Genomic DNA, 12,023 nt, shown 5'->3' with positions numbered 1-12,023 from the left:
GTCTTAATCATGATCACAGAAATAATACATAGCTGACGTATACCTAGTTAACTTTTAAAAATGCCACAGGGTTTCATCATATTTCATCATGATTTTACTAATTAAACTATGAACATTGATTTTGAAAAATGGATACAAAGCTGCTGGTAACAGCTACAACAGTACATAAACGAGCTTTTGTAAAATTTCTCTATAGGTAGGTTCGTTTTTGAGATAATAGTACTGATAGACAGACAGTGAAAAATTGCGTATTTTCGGGGCCCAAGATTGATAGGCTTCGCTAACACCCAGCCTTGATTGAGTCATATGTGTGCTTCAGGCAAACTCTCTAGCTTATATATTGGCTCATTTTAACTTGACAGGTTGATAAAGCTTTGAATTACCAACAGGCTTAACCATTAATATTTCGTTTATTTAGTCCTTAATGCTATCATCATACTTTCTAGACGATAGCTATACAATCTCTAAGATTATGAAAAATATTAATTAACTATTTTCCATTACATGACTGTCACACGTTTCGCTGACTAGTGATCACGATTTTAAGTCCAATTCTGCGACAGTTGTTTAAATGATTTAGTTTCAGTTATTATGGTTTACTGCCAATTTCATACCTATTCTAATTTACTAATTAAGTTTCTCTGGCCTGACCAATCTTAGGTGCATCCCCTCAATGTCACCACCGACTGATTTAAAAAATATGTTAAACAAATATCCACTCTTCAAGTTAATAAAATACAAATAATGGTTAAGCCCCTTTATACATTTAAAAATTTTTTAAATTATTCTTCAAACAATAACGTATATAAAATATTTAAACAATATATAATTAATTTTAATGTACAAGACAAACTTACTGTCAATTTAAAACTAATTTAATTTTATTTATAAGATGTATGAATGTTTTTATTATGTTTTCTGTCATTTACAGGAAAGGACTTGCATTTTCCATGATCAGTACTAAAATGTCACGAATTCCCACCACCTCTAATAAATTTCTAACTAAAATGTATCAACTCTCGTTATAAAAACGAGCCAACACATGTCCCAGTTATTTCTACGCACGCCCCACCCACAGCTGACTGTCCAATGTTTTGGAGCATTTTGTAAAGTAGATAAGTACTTACCTTATCGCTGAAGTCTAAAACAGTGTGAAAAATAATTGTTAATCCTTAGTAAATGTACTCACTATAAATATAATAAATCAAAAAACAATATACATAAAATATCAGAATGGAACCCCTAAAATTGTGCAATCCTCAAAAAACTAGCTTCGATCAATGGACATCTCTTAGCTTATTACCAAAACGCTAATGGTTTAAGAAGCAAACTGGAAGAACTAAAATTATCCATAGCCACATCCAAATTTGATTTGATAATTATCACTGAAACAAATCTCTCTGATGACATACATGATGTCGAAATATCTCCTAGTAACTATACCTCTTATCGTTGCGACAGATCGCATTTAACCAGCTCCAAATCCTGTAAGGGTGGAGTCATGGTTGCTATTAAAAACAACATTGCATCAACCCGGCTATTGTCTGGTGTGAGCAATATTGAGCATTTTCTGGTAAAGATTGAGCCCTTTAAGGGCATTTCCTGGCTCCTAGTAGTTTGCTATATCCCTCCTCAACAGCATGTGTCCAGTTACAACCAGTCTTCTATCGTCCATTGAAGAGGAGTCTACAGAACATGAATTCCACGAAATTATTGTAATCGGGGATTTCAACTTACCCGGTGTGGATTGGGCAGATCCTCTAAATTGTGTTCACACTCCTGCCTCCAGAGTGATGCTATCTCTCATGGAGCTATACAACCTTCAACAAGTTAATTCTATTTACAACGGAAGAGGAGTCCTGTTGGATCTAGTTTTATGCACAAATAAAAACACTATCGTATCTCTAGAAAGTGATGCGCCTCTGCCTGCGGAGGAGAGGCACCACCCTCCACTGTCCATTATCTTGCACTGCAGCAACAGAAACACCAAGGGTTGCACCACCAAACACTTTAAGCCTGACTTTAAAAGATGCAATCTTTGGGAAACTTACAATTCCCTCTCAGTCGTAGACTTCACAGCCGTCCTGAATTCCACTGATCTCAATGAAGCAACCGAAAAATTCCTTTCTACGATCGCTGAAGCAGTCAGGCTGAACTCACCATTGAGAAGAGTTGGTGTCTCACCATTTCCCAGATGGTTCTCTGCCGAAACAAAAGATCTGGTAATTGCAAAAAAAAACTCTACACAGACAGTATAAGGAGCGACCGACAGCCTGCAATTACCTTCGTTTCTCCAATATGAGAGCGTCTTGTAAGTTATCTGCGAAGAGAGACTACCGTCAGTACTTAGACAAAGTGGATCAGGGAGTATCCGTGAACCTTCGTTTCTTCTGGAGCCACGTTAACGCTATTAGAAACTCTTCCTCGCTGCCCTCACGCATGTTTTACAACGACATCGAATCAAAGGAACCTCAAGGGATGTGCGAACTGTTCAGGGATTTTTTCTCCTCAGTGTATACGAAGCCCGCGGAGATATTTATACCTGTTAGTGGTGACCACTTTGGAAACTCCATTTTTTCAAGAATCTCACACCAAGAAGTATTGAGCAAGCTGAGGAAGCTCGATGAGACCAAAGGATGGGGTCCTGATGAAATTCCCCCGATGGTTTTGAAACATTGCAGTGGTCTGTTGGCGGGACCAATTTGTGATCTATTCAATGCGTCACTGTCATCTGGTGTCTTCCCAGAATCTTTAAAATTGGCCTACGTTGTTCCCCTCCACAAAAATGGGGCCATTGAAGATATTGCTAACTATAGACCAATCTCGATTTTGCCAGCTATTGCCAAAGTTTTTGAGGACCTCTTTCTTGACCGTATAAAGCATAAACTGGCTGGCTTAATCTGCCCACAGCAGCATGGTTTCATGAGTGGGAGGTCTACTGTGTCGAACTTAACGTTATTTCAGTCCAAAATACATGAAGCCTTCACCGTCAATAATCAGTTAGATGCCATATATCTGGATTTCTCCAAGGCTTTCGACACGGTAGACCACACACTACTTTTGAGAAAATTGCTTGATCAAGGATTTGGAAGCACGGAAATTAAGTGGCTGACAAGCTACCTCTCAAACCGGCGTTCATTCATCAAGTTTGCTTCGGCCACTTCATCAGAATTCATTTCATACTCTGGAGTTCCCCAAGGATCGCTGTTGGGACCCTATCTCTTTTCACTCTTCATAAATGACCTTCCTGAGGCTCTACAATGCAACTCACTTCTGTTTGCTGATGATGTGAAACTGTTTTCCATCGTATCCACTGAAGAGGACTGCCTACGAATCCAGGAAGATCTTTGTGCGATCGACCGCTGGTGCGAAGAGAACAAAATGAAACTCAACACTAAGAAATGCCAAGTGATGACCTTCCATCGGAATCTCTCCCCCGTTGTCCATGAGTACAATATACGCAGGGAGCCCTTAACTCGTGTACTGCAGGTAAAAGATCTTGGTATTACATTAGTACCTTCACTGAATCCTGAGTTGCATGTGCGAAACATTTGCAGCAGAGCAAACAAAATGCTTGGATTTGTCTCCCGATTCTCAAAAGGCTTAAGTGACACGGCTTTAAAAACTTTGTATTGTGCTTTGGTACGCCTAATCCTTGAATATGGCTCTCCAGTGTGGAACCCCCACCAGAAGTTTCTCATAGATGAACTAGAGACTATTCAAAGAAGATTTATTCGAATAGTGGGTGTCAGGAGTGGTCTTCTCTATCGTCAGGTTCCCATCGGGGAAGTGTCTCGTGATCTAGGGACTCCTGACTCTTGCGGATCGCAGATTCTCCGCTGACGTTGTACTGCTGTCAAAGATCCTTAACGGCAAGATCGACTGTCCCGATATGCTGAGCCAGATCCTCTTCAGGACCCCTTCAGCCACTCGCTCCAGAGACCTGTTCGCTAGGCAGCAACATCGCACCAACTACGCAGCAAACGATACGATGTACCGACTTCAGAGTTCTGGTAATAGCGTCGCCGACATCGTTGACTTTTTTGTGGACAATATACCAGTGCTCAAGAGGAAGATCGCCGATCTGCATGAGTTATCTGCCTAGGAGTTGCACAATGAGGGAAGACATTCGTTCTTACACTTTATCTGTACGTCTCTCATTGCTGTTATTTATATGTTTGTGTCTTGTTAATTCTTGTCTAATCTTGTTTATTCTCATTGTTTCGTGCTAATTTATTGCTGTTATTGTTCGTTGTTTTCCATAGTTCAAATCACGGTACACTAATAATTAATTACGTTATTGTCATTCATAGTTTATATCCGTTTCGTCACTTAAATAGTTTATTAATCGTTATTGCTCTATTTGTCACTGTGGTTGTTTACTTTCATTGTTTAATATTATGTTCAAAACTGTAAAAATGGAGATGTCCGTTGAAATTTAAAATAAATAAAATAAAATAAATAAATAAAATATACAATATTGACACAAAAGAGTTTATTACATTCGACATGCTCTTTTAATTAATATTTGACAATTGTAGATACCATGATGGGATTTTATGTTACTTAAATGACCAGTGAGGTGTAACCCGAAGGGATTTTTAAATAATAAACATGCACATATTCATCCCAAGGACAGTAAGAATGGCCATGTAAATTTTCAGTACAATTGTTTGAACCATCGGTTGAACCATAAGCTTGAAAGCAATGAATAGAAAAGAGGAAGAAACACTTGAAAAGTCTGTACAGAAAAGTGTTGTAATACCTGAAAAAATATAAAATATTCAATCCATTTACTATTAGTTAAATAAAGAAAACATATCCAATTAGGGGAAAACTATTGTAAAACTAAAGATTTTACTTATGAACTGACATGTGACAACTGTGTTGTTGGATTATTATTGTTAATGTATTTGCAACAAACCCATAGCACATAAAGAAGAATAATAATCGTTATTTTTCTAAAAAAAATTAAGGTGCAAATTGGTTTTCTAATATCCATTCGATCCTCAACAATATTGTATTATTGTTATTTCTGAGGTACCCGGAGGCCCAAACAAAGGTTATTAGAACATTTAGAGTAAGGCATATTAGTTATTATTAAAATACAAAGTAGTCTGCTCTAAACAAAAACATAAATTTTATTCATTATGCATTCACATTTATTTTAAAATTATAAATCTTTTTCTGTTCATAAATATTTATTCGTCTTAGCTTTCAATCACAGATATGAATATAAACAGTTCTTAAATATCTTTTTATTTAATCCGTTTATTTATTTCTGTTTTTGTTAATTTCGTTAGTTAGTTGTTATATTATGACGACGGGGACCCATCCCCCCCCTTGTTGGTGAGCGCTATCTGTAAGACTACCCTTTCACACACCAAGCAGAGCCATCCCCCAGCTGACTATAGAAGACTACAAAAGGGATGAGTCAAAGTTGCAACTATCTTGAAGGGGCAGTAGGTAACGTTTGTATTACAAATTACTTATTTAATTTTCCTTATCATTTTTAATTAAAACTATTTTTTTAGTTATTCGGGGGTAAATTTTTAATTAGTGTTGAGAATTGTATTTAATATGTAAACTGATAAGATAATAAACCTACAAACTTTTACTTTTGATACCTCAAAATGTTACAGATGGAACAAAAAGACAGATGGAAAAATAAGCAAGATAGTAAAAATTTAATTTGTCTCATTAAATTACATGGTAATATTTTGGCAGTATTACAGGATACCCTGTATTATATGTATATTAATATTATTGTCAATTAAGAGGTATCAGATGTTTTGACAGGTTGGTTTTCGTGTGCAAGAGAACTTTTAAAGTGTGCTTATGCTTTGACTGATTTCATTAAAATTTAACCGATGGAATTCATTTCTTTTATAAGTATACAAGATTAATTAACATACAAAAGTATTATTTCTCCACGAGGTTTCCAACAAGTTCAACAGGTAAAGATTCGTTAACGTTTTGGGATAGTTCTTCGGGGATAGTTTAGGTCTTATATATTATGTTCCAATTACGGATAATGTAATTTTTCTACTGCCATACAAAGTATATAATTAAAAACATTACTTTTCTTTTGCAGCTTCTAGGAATGGAACGTTGCTTTATTTGATATTTATAATGAAATTTTATATAGTATAAACAATTTTACTTAAGTCTTTTTCAAGTACTTGAACGTACCAGTTGAATTCAGACTTCTTTGGGGGGAGTCGGGAGTATATTTAAATCAATGTTAATTTGTTTAACTTTAAGGAACATTTACAAAAGACCTAAAAGACATAGCAAATATGTATTTTGTTTGTTTGCATTTCCACACCTATCTGCACGTTTTCACACAATATATTTTTTATTCTATAGTTTATTCGCATTTATGGAAATAGTTTATAAAATATGCTATATAAATCGCTAAATATTTCATAATATTTCGTTTGGGAAAAAAGTTCGACTGAAATTATATTTTTTTCCTGTATCAATATGTACAGATTAATTCACATTAAAAATGGAAAACTATATTGGTCTATCAATTAATGTAAAGTAAAATAATGTACCTTATTAAAAAAACAAACCAATTTTAGTAAAAATTTATTTTAATTATAACATACAGAAACCAAACTCACCTTAGTGCACTCCTGCCCCATTTGAAGTATTGCCAGTGTCCTCTTCTGCTTCACAATAATCCTCTAGCCTCTATTTCGAACGACTTTCTAGTACTTGCACCAATAATCTTGATCTTTGGGGTACAGCAGAAATGCAGTACAGGTTGAACAAACAAATTTATAAAAGAGAACTACTCGACAGATTTTTATGAAAATAGTCTTAAATTAATGGAAGTTAAATGCGGAATAATTTCCAATAAAACCCAAAGAAGCGTTGTTTATACTCCCATTTACTAACCTTAGAAGTCAGAAAGTCTTCATTTAAACTATAAATAGACATTTTGGAGTAAACATAATACCATCCAATCGGTATAAAAAGATAAATTCCATAAAAAGTGAATATTACCCATTAAGTTTGCTAGTTTGTTGTTTATTATTTGCCAATTTTAAATTTTAGTTCAAATATAAAGATCTTTATAATGTCCTCAGGTTTTTTGTTTGATTTTTCTTGACAAATACCATCTTAATATGGGCTCATGTGGTTAATATGGGTTGGTTGATGTGCAGTGAAGCATGGAAAATCTAGGACACTTAACTGGAAATTGAGATTGTCCACATCGAAGTCAATTTGCCTTGGAACTTCTTAAGTAAACGAGTTTCTTTAGTCATTTTTACAGGCAAAACTAAATATTATAAACTAAGAGTGCAATACAACTTCTCTTGAGGTATAATATTATTTACCTCAAGGAGTAAATTAAGCCAGATGGAAGAGATTACTATATATATTATTATATTCAATAATTTTATTCCAAGATAAAACCTCATTTTGATTCAAATCTATTAAATTTTTATTATTTTAAAATTTCAGGTGAGAAGTTTGTTTTCAGATATACTATAACGAAAAACAAATTTTTGGAAAATAAATATTTAAATGCTAAATTAAACCACCTTATCCACTAAAAGGTCGCTTATAGTCACTCCAAACTTCAGTTAAATATTTGTAAAATATGAAGTAATGATTCGGGATAGCAATTTGGGTTTTTGTAATAATTCGTAGTAAGATATAGATTGTCATATTTTATAAAGTAATGGAATAATTCAGATTTATAAAATAATTCATCTGGATAATTTGTGTGTAATATTAACAATGACTTTCTATATTTCTAAACTATCTGTTTATGTACTATACGTATACATAAGTTCTGTGTGTGTCGAAAAACTTGTTACTAATCTGAGAATCAGCAAACATTTATACCTAACAAACGAGTCAAATTTACTATTTGTCTCAATAAATAAGGATGTAATTGTATAAATGGCATAGTTTGTATGAAATTTATTTCATTTATTGTTATATTGTACTAATATCATGTCTGTCTGTCTAAAATGTATCTGATTAATGAAAACACCTATGATTAATTAACGTAAATAACATCTTCATGATTTCCGCCAATGAATGTATGTTTAAAAGTATGCAAAGGTTTAAAATTAAATTCATTGTAAAAACTCTTTAATATCACTTGAGTGGCTGATTTTAGTTTGTTAGTGTGCAACCGTTCGGTATAATCTGAAAACACTGAGAAAGATTAGAAGTTTGTTTTAGAAACTGAAAATAAATGTAAACATATATTTTTATTTTAAGATTCTTCCCCAATTATATTTAAACCACATCACATCTGTTACTGTAATTTGCGTTCGTTTACAGTATTATAATATAATTTCAAACTCCAAGAGTTTTAAAGATGAATTAACAGTTTTGTTACTGTAAAGAACTTAAAGGTGTACAAAATACGCTGGTGAGGTTGTACTCACTTGTATGATTTATTGACATTTTACTGCTTTTTTATCATCTGGGACAAGCTTTATTGAAAGCTAAAGGCAGTAAACTGGGGAGGCACTCAGGAAAATAACATAGCAGAGGGAAAGTTCGCATATAAGTAAATTGTTCTCTTGAACTTAAAATAAGTATATTTAACTTTTTTAACAAAATATTACTACAACTACAACCCATTACGAGCATTACATTACTGATGTTCACTTTAAACCCATTATATAAAAGGCAATACTATCATTGAATAAATTACCATATTATTCCAGTTTTACAATTAAGATAACCGTTTGTCAATATGTAATTAACACAGGCACACTAAAAGCATCTTGAAGAGGTTTTAATATGCATTTAGGTTTAGGTTAATATGCGTAGTTTAGACATAAATACCATAAACTAATTAAATTGTACAATTTTGTTCAATTGACTTTTGATTTTGATGAGTATCTAAATCAAAATTATAATAAACTTTATGAGTAGGTTAATATGATTGTAAATTAAACAAGAAACACTTTGTCAAGATAAGATCTACCACAGTTACAAAACCGTTGTGTTAGTTAAATGTCTTACTAATATTATTTTATTTTAATTGATCTTTTTACAAATCATTAACTTAAAATAATTTGGTTTCTCCACAATTATTTTTCTTACTATATATTTTTCAGAGGTTATTTTTTCACATTATTCAGGTTATAGTGAAACGGAAAACAGTTCTTCAGTGGTGCGCTCTAATTTCTTAGAGAAAGACTCAGGTCTGTACATTATATCCACGCACCCCTATAGATTTGTTCTAAAATAGATAACATGTTCTACGCGACGCTCTTAAAACTGTTCGGTCATGCAACCTCTCAAAAGCCCGCTACACTTTACAGTATTCATGAGTCCCCTCTCTTAAAAGCAATAACTTAAAATTGTTTGCAGTTCCGACAAAAGGGAATTTTTCCCGTGACACTGACAGGTGCCGTGCAGATCATCTACTGTTATTGTCATCGGAACTTTTATATGCGCTTCGACGATCTCATGATGCTTACTGAATATTACACATCCTTAATAAATGGTAAACATTCCGGTATATTATACCAATCACACCCTTTCATAATAAAGTACGCCTTAAATTTCTAAGATTTATAGGGTATAAAACCTTTCCAGTTTATCTTAAACGTTTGATGAAAACAAAAATGCCCACAAGGAGAGATGTATGCAATTGGAAAAGCAGACATGTTTCGTTAAAATGTAACCGAATAAATGATTTAGCGGGGAATTTTTCAAGTCCTATGGAGATAGTTTGCTTTTTTTGTCCTGTTAAACAAAATATATTAATTAAGTACGACGGAAAAAATTACTGCGGTACAAAAGAGTCAGATGCGACAGATTAAATTCACTTCCACTCTAATTTATTAACGACCACAGATGAGAGTATGTTATTGCTCTGGCAAAGAAAATAACACATATGTGGGTTTTTGAATCCAATTTAGATTTAAAGTCATTCATTTGCGGTCTTGTGCTTAAGGTAATTTTGATTTTTTTTTCCCCATATTTGCATACGTAAACCTTTAAAACGCTACTTTAGTCCAAATGCATCTGCTTTTGACATGGGAGGAAGTGCCACTACTTTAATTTTCCTTTAACTACAGTAAAACTGTTAAGGGAGATACCCAGTTTCCATAACCTAATGTGCAAATTATTTACAACTTTTTATCAAGGTGCCCTCTTATCACTAGTGAATTTAAAATAAAAATAAGATAGCTACTTTGTCTTTGCTATCTGCATAACAAAAACTGATCAATTTGTGTATAACTATAATAGTATTGTAAATGTGAAAGTACCTGGTTTTTGTTTGTTTCACAAAACTCAAGCGATTGTTCTGATATTTTACGTGTACATTTTTACGGTTCCTGAGATGAATATATGCCTATTTTTCTTTAAAAAATCCCTCAAAGCTACACCCCACCGGTTTTCCAATTAGCGAAAAATCCCATATTTGTCACTAAAGTTGTGTAATATTAATTGAATGACCCTGTCAAATGTAATCAACTGTTCTGTGAAATCATTGGTGTTTATTTTAAATTTCTGTACATTTATAGTGAATGAACTGTGTAAGGAATAACCATTCTTTTCACTAATTTTTAGATTTCAACAATTAAGTAAGTACTGACGTATCTTACAAAATGTCCTAAAATACAAGATAGTCAGAATGTGATAACGAAGGCTCCCTTTGCAGCAGTCAGCAAAGAGTGAGTTAGATGAAAATTTGCTGGACTGTGGTTTTAAAACCAATGTAAAAATTCCAGCTTTAAATATTCTAAAATATTAAAAATAATTTTTCAGTTTAAAACGAATCTAAAGCATTGTTTCTTTGTTGATGATGCATTTTGAAATGTACATGTCTAAAGTATTAAGTATTAGATCTTGAAAGACAATTATATTATCTGAATTTAAATTCAATGAATATGTTCATATAATATTCAATGAATTAAGAAAACTTTACCAAGGTTTCTCACATTTTAAGACATTTGGATTTCTACAAATATTTACAAGTTGGTAAACCCTTTCTTAAGGTTTTGCGATAGTAACAAACGTAATTTAATTTTATATATTAAGATTATGCCTGAATTATCATGAAAAAGCTATAAAAATTTGTTTATAAGTAAAATAAAACTAAGTGCCTTTTCAATATCCTACTAACACTTATTTCAATCATTTTTTAAAGGGACTACCAAACTAAGCGCAATTTTCTACAATGCCACTTTGATCATTTTGTATCAATGTACGTTAAGTAATAAAGTTGCTATAGTGTATTTTTGTAGAGAAGAGAGTTCATGATGATTTGAAGCGTAATATTCTCTCTATGTTGTTTTTCGCACTCATTGTAAAATCATTGTTGACATCAATCATTATAGAGAATCTCAATTATTGGTTACTATTACATGGTATGGATCTAACTTTTGTTATTACAAACATTTGACGATGAAACCATCCAGTGATATCTTGGGGTTGTGCGATATTGTATCATACATAATTTTATTAATTCCTTGTAAAATTATTGGCCATAAGTCGAATGTAATATATTTTTAATGCCGAGCACAATCTACTTAATGTCATTTATATCAGTGTTGCCTATATTGAAATAAAGAAAAAAGTCAGGTTTATATTTTACGAAAAGTGTTAAAAATAACGACTTGTTTCTTTTCAGAAATATGTTTTACATTTTTACAGAATAAATAAAATCAGTGAAACATTAGTGAAAGGAGTATATAGTTTATGTTTTAGGAATTTTGAACGTTAATCATGAAAATGCCAAATTAATATGAAGTGCCAAAAAAGGTATATTTGATGAGCAATCAGAATATACAAGCTTTTATAGCTAATACTTGAAACCCAATAAATTTACCAGAGGATAAATCTAAATTGGATTCAAAAACCCACATATGTGTTATTTTCTTTGCCAGAGCAATAACATACGCTCATCTGTGGTCGTTAATAAATTAGAGTGGAAGTGAATTTAATCTGTCGCATCTGACTCTTTTGTACCGCAGTAATTTTTCCGTCGTACTTAATTAATATATTTTGTTTAACAGGACAAAAAAAGC

The sequence above is a fragment of the Homalodisca vitripennis genome, chromosome 7 (assembly GCF_021130785.1).
Source record: "Homalodisca vitripennis isolate AUS2020 chromosome 7, UT_GWSS_2.1, whole genome shotgun sequence".
In the NCBI taxonomy this organism is placed as follows: domain Eukaryota; kingdom Metazoa; phylum Arthropoda; class Insecta; order Hemiptera; family Cicadellidae; genus Homalodisca; species Homalodisca vitripennis.
Note: the sequence above shows the minus strand (reverse complement) of the source record.